The following is a 14,917-nucleotide window of genomic DNA, read 5'->3' on the forward strand; positions in this document are numbered from 1 at the left end:
CCAGAATCACATAGACATCTGAAAATTCAATACCAAAGATTGAACAAGTGAAGGAAAAACGGCCTGGATCCTTAGACTTTTTGAGTCTTTGGTCAAACAAGCGTTTGGGTACCTTAATCGGAATGACTTGGCTTCTCTCATGTTCGATTTCAGAGTCCTTCATGAGAGGTTCAGGTGTCGATTTTTCCTTATAGTCTGCGACAGGTTCTTCTTCCAAAACTGATGTCATAGCATTGCAAAACTTCTTTGGATTATCCTCCACTCTTCCTGATAAGACTCATGGTTGTCTCTTCATTGAATCTGCAGTTTGACCTATCTGATGTTCCAACTTCTTGACATGGGTCACAAGAGATTCGAACTTCCCATTCAAGTCATTGTAAATACAATCGATCTTCACCCCCATTTCCCTGATTGACTTCTCATTGCCTTGAGTAGTCTGCATCATAGTTTGTTCAAGCGATTTTACCTGGTTGCTTAGCTGGGAAAGGGTTGCTTAGCTGGGAAAGGGTTGCTTAGCTGGGAAAGGGTTGCTTCTAATGAGCTGGTCTGTGCTTGTTGAGGATTGAAAGGTGGTCTTTGTTGGAAGTTTCCTCCTCCATAGTTCACATTCTGAAATTTGTTTTGAAAACTCCTCTGCTGCTGCGGATAGAGCTGATTCTCGGCTCCTTGATTCCTGTATGAGAGATTGTTGAAGTTGGCACTAGAGTTCTTGAAGTTGTTGTAGAAAGCTGGACTAAATCGGTTATGGTATGCCTGAGCTCCCATAAAATTGATTTCTTCCATTTGGTACATGCCATCTTCTTCATATCTTCCATCTTCTTCATTTCCTGCAGCAGTATCACAAGCGTGTATATTATTATTTTGAGACTTAAGAAGTTGACTTACAGTGCTTTTTAGCTCAGCAATCTCCTTTGATTCATGACTAGTGATAGCCTTCTTTGATCTGTCATACTCAGGGTTGTTGTTGCTGTTGGCTACAGCTAGATTTTCGATAAGTGTTCTCCCTTGTGGTATGGTTTTCGAATTGAAATCTCCATTGCTGGCAGTGTCAAGAGAAAGTTGATACTTCTGCTGTAGTCCTCTGTAGAAGGTGCTTAGCAGGTTTGCTCCTGAGAAACCATGATGAGGGCAGTCTCTCTCATACTCTTTGAATCGCTCCTAGGCTTCATTGACTGATTCTATTGGGCCTTGTTGAAAACTTTGTATCTTGTTCCTCAGCTGGTTTGATCTTGACTTGGTGTAGAAGTGGTTCAGAAAAGCTGACTTGCATTCTTCTCATGAAGTAATAGAACCAGATAGCATAGATTTTAACCATCTTAAAGCTTTATCACTTAGAGAGAAAGGAAAAAGCTTACACTTCACATAGTCCACAGTTTCTGAGTTGTTCTCACCATTCCAAAGATTTCTTCAAAAAGATCGATGTGGTCCATTGGATGCTCAGTAAGAGATTCCATGGAATTGGTTCTCCTTAACCAAAGAGACAATCTGAGGTTTTATCTCATAATTTTCGCTTGGAACGAGAATTTGAATAGCTGATCAATTTTGGAAGTGTTGGTGAGGTGCATCAAAATCGGCAATGAGTCTATTCCGAGGCTGTCTCCTCGTAGGTTTGGCAAGTTGTATTGGTCGATTGGCTTCTCTAACAACTGGTGAAACAATGTTTTAATCATTCCTTCTTCCTTCACCATCGACCTGGTCTTGTCTCCTTTGATTATCAGCGGCTTGAGCAGGATTTAGAGGGACTCGGTTTCCCTCTTCATCGAGTTGTGGCTGTTCATCTTCTTCATGGGCAGCATCTAGGTCATCACCATGAACTGAATCACGGTCATTATCTCATATGTGATCCTCCTGATCACGGTTTAAAAGATCTTCCTGATGGGCATTAGGATTGGCCATCTTGAGCATTCTTCGTCTGAGTTTTCTAAGTGCTCTTTCGTGTTTGTCTATCTCGTCTAAGTGCAATACGATGTCGTCAGGATTTCTCTTAGTTTTCATGCACCTGTGAGCAAAGAAAGCAAAGATAAAAAAGATGAGTTAGAAATCTCCAGCAGAACTCAAAAATCTTGAGGTTTAGGATTGAAATTCGATTAAGAAGTCAAGTCAACAGCGAAAGATCCCCGGCAACGGCGCCAAAAATTTGATGTGAGTCCAGTGGGCAACACAAGTTTTACCCCAGACAAGCTGCAAGTGCACAGCAAACACAGTAGTATTTAGGGATCGAATCCACAGAGATCTGTGTGTTGAGAACTTCTAACTGATGCTAAAAACAATCGTAAACCTAATCTAATAAAAAGGGGTTTTGGTTTGTCACTAAATGTAATTGTGCAGAGAATTAAAAAGCTGGAAATAAAAATCGGTTGAAAACTTATATGAAAAACGGCGCTGGATTTAAGGTTCATCTTTAGGGTTCATGTTCTAAAACACAAGGAATTTAGGCAAAGATTTTCTATGACTCTGAAACTAGGATAGACACATGTAAGATTAGCCAAGTCTCGTCACCCTAATCATCTAATCACTTGTTCATGGCAATTAACTCTCGCTCTCATGCCAGAACAATATCATGCTTTGTAGATTGGAATCCATCTCGGCTTACGTATCCTCCGTAGGTAGCTTTCGTCTCCTACGACAGTGACGTCCATAAGATCCAGTTCAGGCAACCCATATACAACACTCTCGTGAGTGGCTCAGATTAAACCTAGGATCGGATTCTGGGTGATCAATCCAGAATTACCGCTTTGAGATTTGGATGAATGGGAGAATCATGTTAAAAATTGAAATCCTTTCCCTAAAAACCTAGATGTCATTCGAACATGGGGTCCCTTTGGATTACCCTTTCACCCAACTAGGTGACTACTCAGACATGGCTGAGGTAGAAATAATCACCAATTTAGAACTAAGAAGAAGAAAAGTTAAAGAAACAAAGTTGCAGAAAAACTTCTCTTATTGAAGATAGAGTGGCGATAGAGAGCTTTTACAAATGCATAAAAATAAAACCTAAAACTACAAATGAGTTCTCTTTGAGAGCTAACTCATTTGTAGTTCGGAATCCATCTCGGCTTACATATCCTCCGTAGGTAGCTTTCATCTCCTACGACGGTGACGTCCATAAAATCCAGTTCAGGCAACCCATAAAATCCAGTTCAGGCAACACTCTCGTGAGTGGCTCGGATTAAATCTAGGATCAGATTCTGGGTGATCAATCCAGAATGACCGCTTTGAGATTTGGAAGAATGGGAGAATCATGTTAAAAATCGAAATCCTTTCCCTAAAAACCTAGATGTCATTCGAACATGGGGTCCCTTTGGATTACCCTTTCACCCAATTAGGTGACTACTCAGACATGGCTGAGGTAGACATCATCATCGGTTTAGAACTAAGAAGAAGAAAAGTAAAAGAAACAAAGTTGCAGAAAAACTCCTCTTATTGAAGACAGAGTGGCGATGGAGAGCTTCTACAAATGCATAAAAATAAAACCTAAAACTACAAATGAATTCTCTCTCAAAGAAAAGAAAGAGGCTTCCTTACAAAAGACCTAAAAATGAGTATTTATAGTGTTTCTCCAAGTCTTGGGCGTCTAGGGCTTGTAAAATGGGTTCAAGAAGTGTCTTGGGTCTTAGTTGGGATTTTGAGGTTCGAACATAGGTCCACCGGGGGTAAAACCTCTTGAGCCGCGGTGGGAAGAAGTGTGTTGATCAGCCTTCAGTGCATTGATTATATCTGGAGATCTAACCGTTGGCTTGCTTTGATTCGAAGTGTGTTGAAACACTGGTTGTCTCCTCTATAATGTCGCCAAATTTGGGGATGATCAGACAGTGGAAAGGTCTTTATAGATTGCCAAACTTCTGCCGGTCTGAATTTATCCAAAAATGTACTTTTGCTCCAAAATACACTCCAAAGTCCCAAGTTTCTTGGAAAGCCTTTCAAAACTCCAAAACATAGAAAACACTTATAAAACCTTTAAAACTGAGTAAAAACACATGCATAAGATACTGAAAGTGATCCATAAAAGTGGTCAAAATCAGGTGTTATCAACTCTCTCTCTGGGATGAACGATTCAAAGCATTGCTAAAGAGTAAATTTAATAAGATCCTAGCTAAAATTTATAGAACTCGAATTATGAACGTATGAATACGCCACTATTGTGATCATAACCAACTATCTCTCTCAACCCTGACCAGTAGGTTTCCACTCTGGCCCTGGAAAAGAAAATACGTAGTAAGCTTAAGACTCATCAATATTCACAGCTCTCCCATAGGTAGGTTTCCACTATTATGGTCGATCTGCTCTTCTCGAACTAGATCTGGCCTCGAATGAAAACTTTCGCAACACCCAAAACCGGGATCAGATTGTAGTTCATGACGCTACTCCCATGCATTATAAATAAGTTTAGAAGATAAAGTTCTAGGACTCGGCTTCAATAGCTAATGGAATCCTCATCGAACATATATAACCCCATCGAAAATCCCTTAAACCCAACAATAAAACTACTCAGACATGATGAACGAAAGCAAAGACATAGTATTAAAAATTAGAGCAGAAACCGAAAATAACAAAGAAATTAAAAGGGTTCAAGAGATAGATCTCTCTCCCTAAACCTCCTTTTTATCTTATTAACTTTTCTGTTTCATTCTTTTGCATTCTTTTATGTCTTTCATCATTCATTGCATCATGTAGATTAGTCTCAGAGAGTCAAGTTGTTTGAAGATATCGACAAGCATATATATCGATTAGGATTTCTATTGTTCTTAGCCATATTCTGGATCTCATCTCTTCCAAGTCATTCGTAAAGCATGAGAGTAGATTCATGACCTATTCTTTGAGCCTAGGATCGATCAGAGCCACGAGAGTGCTGTATCAGATCATCCATACCTAGCTTTAGAAGAACATAGTCGTTATAGGAGTCAAAAGCTACCTATAGAGAAGATGTGAGCAGATGAATTCAGTGTCCAATGCAAGATCTTAAGTTTAGCATGAGAGCGAGAGTTAATTGCTAGATCTAAGAGATTAGTTGATTAAGGTGACGACAGTTGGTTAATCATACATGTGTTTATTCTAGTTCAATGCAGATTCCCAGAAACAGATGAAGATAAATCGCCCGGAAGCTAGTTGGAAATGCCACCATACATCAATTAGAGTAAACCGGAGAAGTCTAAATCGCCACCTATGAGTTTAAGTGTCTTTAGTTTGAGTCATATGCTTTAGATGTTCTTTTAACAATTCATCATGCAATGCATCTCTTGTGAATACTAGATTAGGTTTTGTTTAGGATCTTAACCAAAAACCCCTAATCTTTTATTGGTTTATGAGTTTGCTTACTTTCCAGTTTGTTGTTGCTTGCAGATTAGACATCTTCCCTTTGGATCGACATCCTAAGTCCTACAAACGTACATCTGTGCACATGCAGACACTAGGGTTTTATAAATTTAAAACTTTTGGAGGACCAATGGGCTTGTTAAGAAAACAACCCTAGGCCTGCAAGCCCATAAAGTTTTTGGCGCCGTTGCCGGGGACGCATGAACTCGCTGGAGGTCTAAACCTGGGAGGTTGAAGCCGCAGACGACTATATATATCTCGAGTTTCTGCCAAAGCAACATAGGAAGTAAACCAAATTCATAAACACCCTAACTTTTTCTTTTTCTAGCTTATTCTTTCTTCTGTTTGCGCTAGTTTCAGAAACGTTTGAAGCATGGATCATTCAAGGAGAAACCCTAACCCTGAGTGAAGGTCATGCGACCTGTGTGAAGCTCCATGCGCATGAATCACCCTCCAGGCGTGATTTTGATCATCATCTTCAGAACCCTAATCCAAACCACCACCATGGAGACTCGCAACCTCCACACCACCGAGATGAGCCCTATTCGCCACACCTGGTGAACCATCAACCATCTCATCCCTCTTCCTCATCAGATTCTGCACCAACACGCTGAGGCTGATCGATTTAGGCTCCAACTAGAACGATTAGACACTACACTGAATGAGTTTCTTGATCTACAAGCCATTGCTGAATCTAACCTTTGTGTGAAATTGGATCAATGTCCTCTGATTTTAGCAGAAAGTTTGAGTGTCTCTCTGACCGAATGAAGGCTCACGCAAAAGCTCAAAGATGATGCAGTTCTAGAGAAAAGACTTAAAGACATCGAAGAAGCCGAGGCTAAGAACACCATCGCCCTTCGTCTGATAGAGATGAGTGAAGAGATGGAAAAGATCACAAACAAGACAGAAGAGCTTGATGCTACTTTAGCCAAAGTTGTCTATGCTTTGGATGAAGTAGAAGAGAAAGTTGAAAGACTCTCTAAAGATCATAAGGAGTGTGATCTGAACTCTGGAATCAATGATTTGGATACCAAAGATGTGTCTGAAAACCACTGGAAGCAAGACAACAACAATGGAGAAGAAGATATTGAAGAAGCAAGCATAGAGAGCCGGAGGGAGCTGGCCGCGGCTGCGAGCTCTTTACCCGCGGCCAGAGCCACTCCCACCGCGGCTCCGAGCTCCTCACCCGCGGTGAAGCATGATTTCTCAGATTGGGAGAACTTTCAACCGCTTTGTGAAGCCTGTTCATCAGAAAACCGACCTCATGTGACCAGACCTAGGTTGTTTGATCCAGATGTCTTCTCTATCACTGCCAGAAGGAATTTCGTTTGCCAAGGCATGTAGAGACTACATGATCGGCCACTTCTTTTGTGACAAAAAAGAATCAATCCAAGAGATGAAAGATTTGTTCACACACGCCCAAGAAGGTAGACCAGTTCGAACTCTGTACAAAGTTCAAGACAAAGGTCAATTTCTTATCTCTTGTGACATTAGAGGTGAAAGATTCCTCAATATTCTTTGTAATTTTGGAGCTTGCATTAACATGATGTCCAAAGCAACTGCTTTGAGACTTGGCATTACGAACATCTCAAGTACCAGGAAAAAGATTAGCTTAGCAGATGATTCAAGTGCAACACCAAGAGGGATAGCCCGAGACATTCCTCTAAGGATTGGAGATTGCATTGCACCTGTCGATTTATACACAGTGAAGACCAAAGATGACTCTTATCCAGTTATTCTTGGATGGCCTTTCTTAGCAACTGCTGGATCCATCATGGATCTGCCCAATAGGCGAGTTTCCTTTGCCAATATCGACAAGGACATCTTCTATGAAGCTACACCACTTAAGAGCAAAAGAGGAGAGCAAATAGCCCAGGCATTTGAACCAGAAGAACTCTGGAGTGATGAAGAACCTGCAAGACAGAACAGGAGGATTTCGAAAAGGACTTGTCTTAGGACAAGATCCTATTTGAACTAAGTCTTTTTCTTTGCAAAGTCTAGCTAAGGACTATAAACTAAAGCGCTTGATGAGAGGCAACCCATTTTCGGTACTTATTTGTTTTTGTTTAAGCTTTCTTTTTCTATTAAAAGTTTTGTTTTTCTTATTTTAGACAGGCCTTAGTATGCCACAAAAAAAAGAGGAAAAGAAGCTGACTGCAGCCAAAGGAGGTTCGGCCGCGGCCAGCAGAAGTTTTACTGCGGCCGCGACGTCCTCAACCGCGGCCGACGGGCGTCCTACCGCGGCCGGGATGTCTTCATCCGTGGCCAGCACAGCCAGCCACCTTGGCCACTTCCACCCACCTTTGGCCACATCTGTTCCACCTTGGCCACTTCCATCCACCCTTGGCCACCGCTATTTCAACCTTGGCCACACTCACCACCACCACCACCTTGTTCAAACCAGTGTTGGGTCCCAAGCATCCATGTTTGATCAAGCATCACCACCACTAGGTAAGTTTTCTTTTCCTTAAACTTTTTTTTTTAAATCTTTCACATACTCTATTTCTCATCCTTGCCTGATTTATTTCACACTGGGGGCAGTGTAATTTAAGTCTGGGGGAGGATTTCATCCCTTTCTAACCACCTTTTTTTTGCATGAGCCATTGCATTATGCATTTTCTTTAAAATTTTTCAAATTTTTCGATTTTCTTAAACCTTTTCAAAGTTTTTTGAGTTTCAAAAAAGTGTTTTCAAATGTCAAAAACATTTTGAGGGAATAATGACAAAATCGATGATGATAACCAACCTGTTTGCTTCTACACCAATCATTCATAAAAGCTCTTTCAAGGTTTAGTACTAAACTAGGCAGTAGATAGAATACTAACACTACTAAATCCCACCAGAGGACTTCTATTCATGAAGATCTTTTCTGCCAGGATACACTAGCTCATTTTACTTGGACTTAATCTTGACATTTAATTTTCTCATCAATGGTTTTAAAGAAGGCATCATGATATACATCTAGGACATATTTTCCTTATTGTTACCACTCTTTATTGTCCTAGATGGCCAATTCATCTATAACTGGTACCACACCCTTAACCCAAACCTTCATGTTCAAACCTCATGCATTCTCTCTTAAGTTTATATCGATAGATATGTGCAAAAACGCCGGAGAGGGAGGAACAACATAGTTTTCAGTCACTCAAAAGAAAGACTGAAAGAGGCCAGAAGGGAGTGTGCCAGAAATCTTTTGATGCCTCAGAAGAAATCATTTTTAAAGGTAATGTTCGTGCTCCCTAAGACTCCAAATCAAAAGGCAGTTTTCCCTTTCATCAAAAACAAAAAAAAAACAAAAAAAAAGAGAAAAAGAAAGAAAGGAAAGGAAACTAAAATCCTAAAGAGTCTTAGAAGCCGAAATCACTTGAGCCAAGGCAATAGGTATTCACTTAAGGAGTTATGGATTCACAACCTGGATAAAAATCTAAGTCTGGGGAAATATAAGGAGAACCTGAACAAAGGAGAGCAGAAATCTTGAAGCAAGAAGAGTGTGACTGAAACTATGGGGGCATTTATCAGTTCCATCCTCTCTTGCTGTTTTGCATAATATCCTGTCTCTCCAAAAAAAAGGTAACCTTAAACACATCAGCCTTACCATTAAAAAGCCTTTTTGATACCTAACCTTGAATGCCTTGTTTAATGTCCTTTTGATGAGAACCACTGAAACTTTTAATGAATGTTAAGAGCTAGTTGATTGGAAGTTAGTTCTAAGTGTGTGGATTTTCGCATGACGGATTAACGGACTAGTTATGTTTGTATTTGGTGAGAATTTTTTAGACTTGATCTGATTGCACTGTTCCTAATTAAGGTCTAGAAGTATGGTTGCTGATATTTTTGAGTTCCCTCTCATTTTTGTTGAATGATATTTTTCCAGATTAGATCTTGTTTTGTTTGAGGACAAACAAAGTCTTAAGTCTGAGGGAGTTGATAACACTTGATTTTGACCATTTTTCACCATTGATTTCAAATGCTTTTTCAAAAGTTTTACTTAGTTTTAGGAACTTTTATTATGATTTCCATGTATTTTTAGTTTCAAGGCTATTTTCAGGAAACTTAGGGCATATGATGGCAAAATAGAAGAAATCCACATTTTTAGCTCAGAGTCAGACCATCAGAAGTTCAGCCTTAAATGAAGACTTTCTCACCGTCCGATCCAGCTCAAATTTGGAGACAACCAGCTTTTCATAGCACTTTACATCACAAAGATCCAACGGTGCAATCAAAAGATACATGGAGAACAAGTTGACCCAGTTCACCAGTCTCGGAAGACTCTCACCCGCGGGAAACACATGTTTTACCTGCCTTGGAAGACTCTCACCCCCAGTGGACCTTAGGACGAGCCACAAGGCCCATCATCAAATCCCACTTCGCCATTCCTCTTTAGAGAAGCCCTAAATGAGACCTAGAAGACCTTAGGACTTATAAATACATTGTTTAGCAGCCCTAAACGGGTTTGTGCTCCTGTAATGAGATTTTGAGCCACCAAACTTTGTTTTTCTAGGGTTAGGCGATGGAGATGGGGATTCTTCCCCAGATCCATTGTTCTTCCTCTTTTTTATCTTAAGTTTTCTGTTTCATTCTTTTGCATTCTTTTATGTCTTTCATCATTCATTGCATCATGTAGATTAGTCCCAGAGAGTCAAGTTATTTGAAGATATCGACAAGCATATATGTCGGTTAGGATTTCTATTATTCTTAGCCATATTCTGGATCTCATCTCTTCTAAGTCATTCGTAAAGCATGAGAGTAGATTCATGAGCCTAGGATCGATCAGAGCCACGAGAGTGCTGTATCAGATCATCCATAACTAGCTTCAGAAGAACATAGTCGCTATAGGAGTCGAAAGCTACCTATAGAGAAGATGTGAGCAGACGAATTCAGTGTCCAATGCATGATCTTAAGTTTAGCATGAGAGCGAGAGTTAATTGCTAGATCTAAGAGATTAGTTGATTAAGGTGACGACAGTTGGTTAATCATACATGTGTTTATTCTACTTCAATGTAGATTCCCAGAAACAGATGAAGATAAATCGCCCGGAAGCTAGTTGGAAATGCCACCATACATCAATTAGAGTAAATTGGAGAAGTCTAAATCGCCACCTATGAGTTTAAGAGTCTTTAGTTTGAGTCGATATGCTTTAGATGTTCTTTTAACAATTCATCATGCATTGCATCTCTTGTGAATACTAGATTAGGTTTAGTTTAGGATCTTAACCAAAAACCCCAAATCTTTTATTGGTTTATGAGTTTGCTTACTTTCTAGTTTGTTGTTTCTTGCAGATTAGACATCCTCTCTGTGGATCGACACCCTAAGTCGTACAACGTACATCTGTGCACTTACAGACACTAGGGTTTTATAAATTTAAAACTTTTGGAGGACCAATGGGCTTGTTAAAAAAACAACCCTAGGCCCGCAAGCCCATCACTTACCGGTGAAGTTTTCATCAGATAAAGGCTGCACCGGATCAAGTTCTGCATCGGCTGAGTTTTATGCCGAGACGGGTTGGAATTTTATCGGATAGAAAGCTTACTGCGGTACATGAAGAGTCGGCATAAATCTTCGGTTCCCAACATGCATCAAAGATCAGCCATCCGGGGAGTCTTAACGTCCGATTTGGCTTCCGAGGTCTTCATGAAAGTTAGAGAAGATTGAGTTGTGGTTCAAGAACAGTTAGAATCAGTGGATTCAGATCATTGAGCTGTGAGTTATAGCCATCAGAAGACATGTCTGTCTCGCTTCCTTTGCAGACTGATCCAATGTGCTTCAAAGGTTACGCAGGACGATGCCCTTCCTCTCCGATTCAGTTTCTAGAGCCTTCATCAAGATTCAAGAGCTATGACTATTCTTTCCAGAACACTTGAGATCACACCATTCTAAGCTCTGAGATAAGAGATAACGTTTCCGGAATGAAGAGGGGTTTAGAAGCCTTTCTCCGGGTCTTTCCGATACACTGCAAAGATCGGCGATCCGGGAGGCTTTCCACTCCTCGGATGCCATTATGTTCTTCACAAAAGTTCGAGATGTTTGAGTGCTCTTTTTACTGGAACTCGAATCATGCCATTTGGATCTATATCCTGGTAGTTATGCCGCCCCAAACCCAAAGTGGTCTGAAATGACAAGAGATGCTGCAAGATGGTTATGCAACTTGGTTAACTCGCAGCATTTAGGGATTGAATTCTGGAAATAGGCTGAGACTGGATTTGTGCGGGTAAGGAAACCCTGATCAAGGGCAAAGACCTCCGAACTGAAAATATGCTAAGTCAACAAGTTGTGCGAGCAATGAACTAAGTCGCACATGTGTTCGCAGATCAAACCAAGTTGGGCCTGCGACTTGAAAGTGAAGGAGACCATCTTGCACACATGCTTCAAGACCTGTGCTACATGAGTGTGCGAGTTAGAGAGCAAGAAATCCTGAACCGCACATATGTTTGCAGTTAAGACCGAGAAGGGAATGCGGCTTAGTTTACAAGGTTTAGACTTGTGCGAGTTGGGCGTGCGACTTGGAGCTGAACAAGACCAACTCGCACACATATCTTCTCCAGAATGCGTCTTGGTTGTGTGAGTTAAAGAGCAGAAGACCTGAACAACACATGTATTCGCAGAACAAACCGTGATACGCATGCGGTTGAGGCTGAAGAGGTTTAGGCGCACAAGACAAGTTCCAAGGCTGTGCGACTCAGGCTTGCAGGATGGGAAGCACTTGACCAACTCGCACACTTGAAACTTTACCCATTTAAGCCAGGTCAGTACCCAAGTTGTCCTGGGCTGACCCGGTTCGTTTGAGACACTATATATATGGTTTAAGGTTTTTTCTTAAAGGAGGTCTCATTTTCCCTTAAGCCTTTTGACCTTTTTTTGTGAGAGAACACCTTTTTGAGAGAGAGATCTCCAATTTTCTGTCTAATCAAAATAGTTTTGAGAGCTTTAATCATATTTTCTTCATCATCTATCTATTTATATCAACTAATCATGCTTAACAACACATCTTGCAAAGGATTTAGTGTGTTAATTATGATTAGTGAGTAGTCCCCTTATTAGAATTCTAGATATGTAGGTTAGGGTTCTCTAGGGGTTTGATTAAGCTAGCTTAGGACTAGATTCATGGATCTTTGTTCTTGTTTAACTGATCTTAATGCTAGGTTTTTGAATATCACTTAAACCCAGATTGAAGACATTTCATGCACCAAAAGTTTTTGATGAAATGTCTGAACCAGTTATACAAGAGTCTAATGTTTGATTCCCATGGGAGTGTTGTTTTGAGCTTAAATTACATATCATGCATCTCTTTCATTTGTTTCTCTAATGATGATTGGGTATGAAATAATGTTTGAGATTGTGTTTTGATGCTTGAGAAAGATTGAAACTTGTTATCAATCATGAGCTCTTTAGATCATTTATCATCATTGTTCATTAGCTACTTAGTTAAATCCTGAAAAGCACCTTAGCCATCTATCATGTCTGGAGCTCTAAACCTCATCTCATCATATTCGTCATCTTGTTTAGTGTTCTTTGTTTCTTAGTAGACATCTTAATCTCGTTTTAGACTTGTTTTAGTTTGCTTGTTTAACTTTGTTACTTGTTTGAACCATAAACTGTTTACTTGGCTTGAATTAAGTGATAGCTTACATGATCTAGTGTCTGAACTCACCTGATTTGGATTGATACTCTTTGTGCTACTATGACAAGGGGATTGAGAACCTCTAAGAGCTGAAAACGCTTACTTTTCAACTAAGTTAGAGTCAATATGCGCTATAGGAAATAGTTACATATACTTTATTGATAACTAAAATGATTCATTACAACTAAACGGTCTGCACGCCTAAGCCAAATCATTCCCAAGATCGCCATCTTTACCTGAAAACCAACCACATAAATATATCTTCTTTTGCTTATGTATCATATATGCGTATGTATGCATTTAGTGCTTATAATTCCCTATACCTTATATTTCCATCGAACTCTTAAACTTAGTCGGATTAAGGTTCGCTTCGGTCCAGGCCGAGTTTTGGTGGATTCAGATCCATCCCCAAACACTCGCCTGACTGCATACCCAGAAACAACCATATCTTCGACTAACTATTCACTGGCCATATCTAGATTCTGAGGCCGGCGATCCGTGTGTACATCCGTCTAAGATCCACGCTCGGTCCGGCCAAGTCCAGACTTGGCCAAACATCGGATAAACCAAAAATTCTAATTCGTACTTTTTAAACTCTAGGAACTCACCTTAGAAACACATGCGGTCAGATCGTTCCGAGCCTGACTTCTCCCTTGGACTGCCTTTGCAACCCACATACCGCCGTTCCGGCCTGATAACCTGTTTCTCCGGCTTACTTCGCTCTCTTTCTCAACCTTTGGTTCAGTTTTATCGGCCAAACCTTGCCCTTACTTGTGTATGCGTAAAAATGAGGACAAAGGGCCTTATTTATAGTTTTCTCCCTCTTGTAACTGCCTTATGCGAACAGGTGCGTGTTGTTTGGCTGAACAGGTGAGTTTTTTGGTGAATAGGCTTCGCAACCGTTCGGCCATAACTGCTCATAACCGCCCAGCCCAGCTAGCTCAACTCTCACTCAACTGAACCCAGCTATTGATCACTTAGCCTAGCTGAACTGAGCTTCCCGGCAGCTAATCCAGCTAGCTTAGCTCGGTAGTTCAGCTGGTTTTAGCTCCGTACAGCTTTTTGAGCTTCTTCCGTCTATCTTTTCGGTCTTTCCTTTCTTTTCCCAGGCTAAGTCTTAGACCACTTGATGTAGGAACAAGAGTGACTTGTCCTTGCTTGGGTGGAAAGGCGGTGAATCTCTAGCTGGCCGTACGGATCTCTCTAGATGACTCGATAGAAAGGGAGTGATGAAACGATGAGACCGGGTAACAATGGATCGAGAGACGCCACACAGATGATGGAAGAGTCTGTGATAAGTCTTGTTCTTCAGCTTCAAAGGAATCGCACCAAAGAAGAGGAAGAGAACTAGCTGCGGCTAGGGTTTTTGCTTTCAAAGAAAAATCGGTTATTTTATTGATAGGTTAAAAGTTTACATGCTGAGAAGGAACCTTATATAATGGTTCGACAGCGGGCTGGCTTCTCTTGGCCGAAAAATACAGAAAAGGAAACTACAAAGCTCATCGTTTAACTAAAGCAAAAAAATGAAAAATTTCTAAAAACTAAGAAAAACGACTAAGGCAAAGAAAAGCTCCTGCAAAACAAACAATAAACTCGTGAAATAGAATCCAATTGTAAACACTTACATTGCTTCGATGAGTGGTATTTCCACTTGCTTGGAGATGACAAACGTAGTAGCGTCCTTGATGCCTTGTAAAACAGGTAAGAATGATATGGCTTGAAGCTTGAGTTGAGTGTAGTCATTGCTTGGTGTTTCCTTGACTTTCTTAGCTTCTTGAAGGTCTTGACTCACATCTTGTTGTGTCTCAAGTGTGCCGAGCTCGGTTAAAGGCTCCATTGGTGTCTCTCGGGTGATCTCCCCTTTGAGTAGCTCCTCTTTTAGTTCCTCGGGCTCTATAAGTGTGATCAGCCCTTCTATTGACTTGTTGAACTCCACTATTAGACTCTTAGTACCTGACATTTTCCTTGGTGCATGTCTCATGGTGG

The 14,917-nt window shown here is 40.6% G+C and overlaps 1 non-coding gene across 1 annotated transcript; it reads left to right on the forward strand.

Moving 5' to 3' along the window:
- Positions 1-1,114: 1,114 nt before the first annotated feature.
- LOC112087707 lies at positions 1,115-1,220 on the forward strand. Its single transcript, XR_002900251.1, has one exon. It is a non-coding gene; the product is annotated as a small nucleolar RNA R71 (small nucleolar RNA).
- The last annotated feature ends 13,697 nt before the right edge of the window (positions 1,221-14,917 follow it).

Source organism: Eutrema salsugineum, unplaced genomic scaffold (assembly GCF_000478725.1).
Source record: "Eutrema salsugineum unplaced genomic scaffold, Eutsalg1_0 scaffold_17, whole genome shotgun sequence".
NCBI classification, from domain to species: domain Eukaryota; kingdom Viridiplantae; phylum Streptophyta; class Magnoliopsida; order Brassicales; family Brassicaceae; genus Eutrema; species Eutrema salsugineum.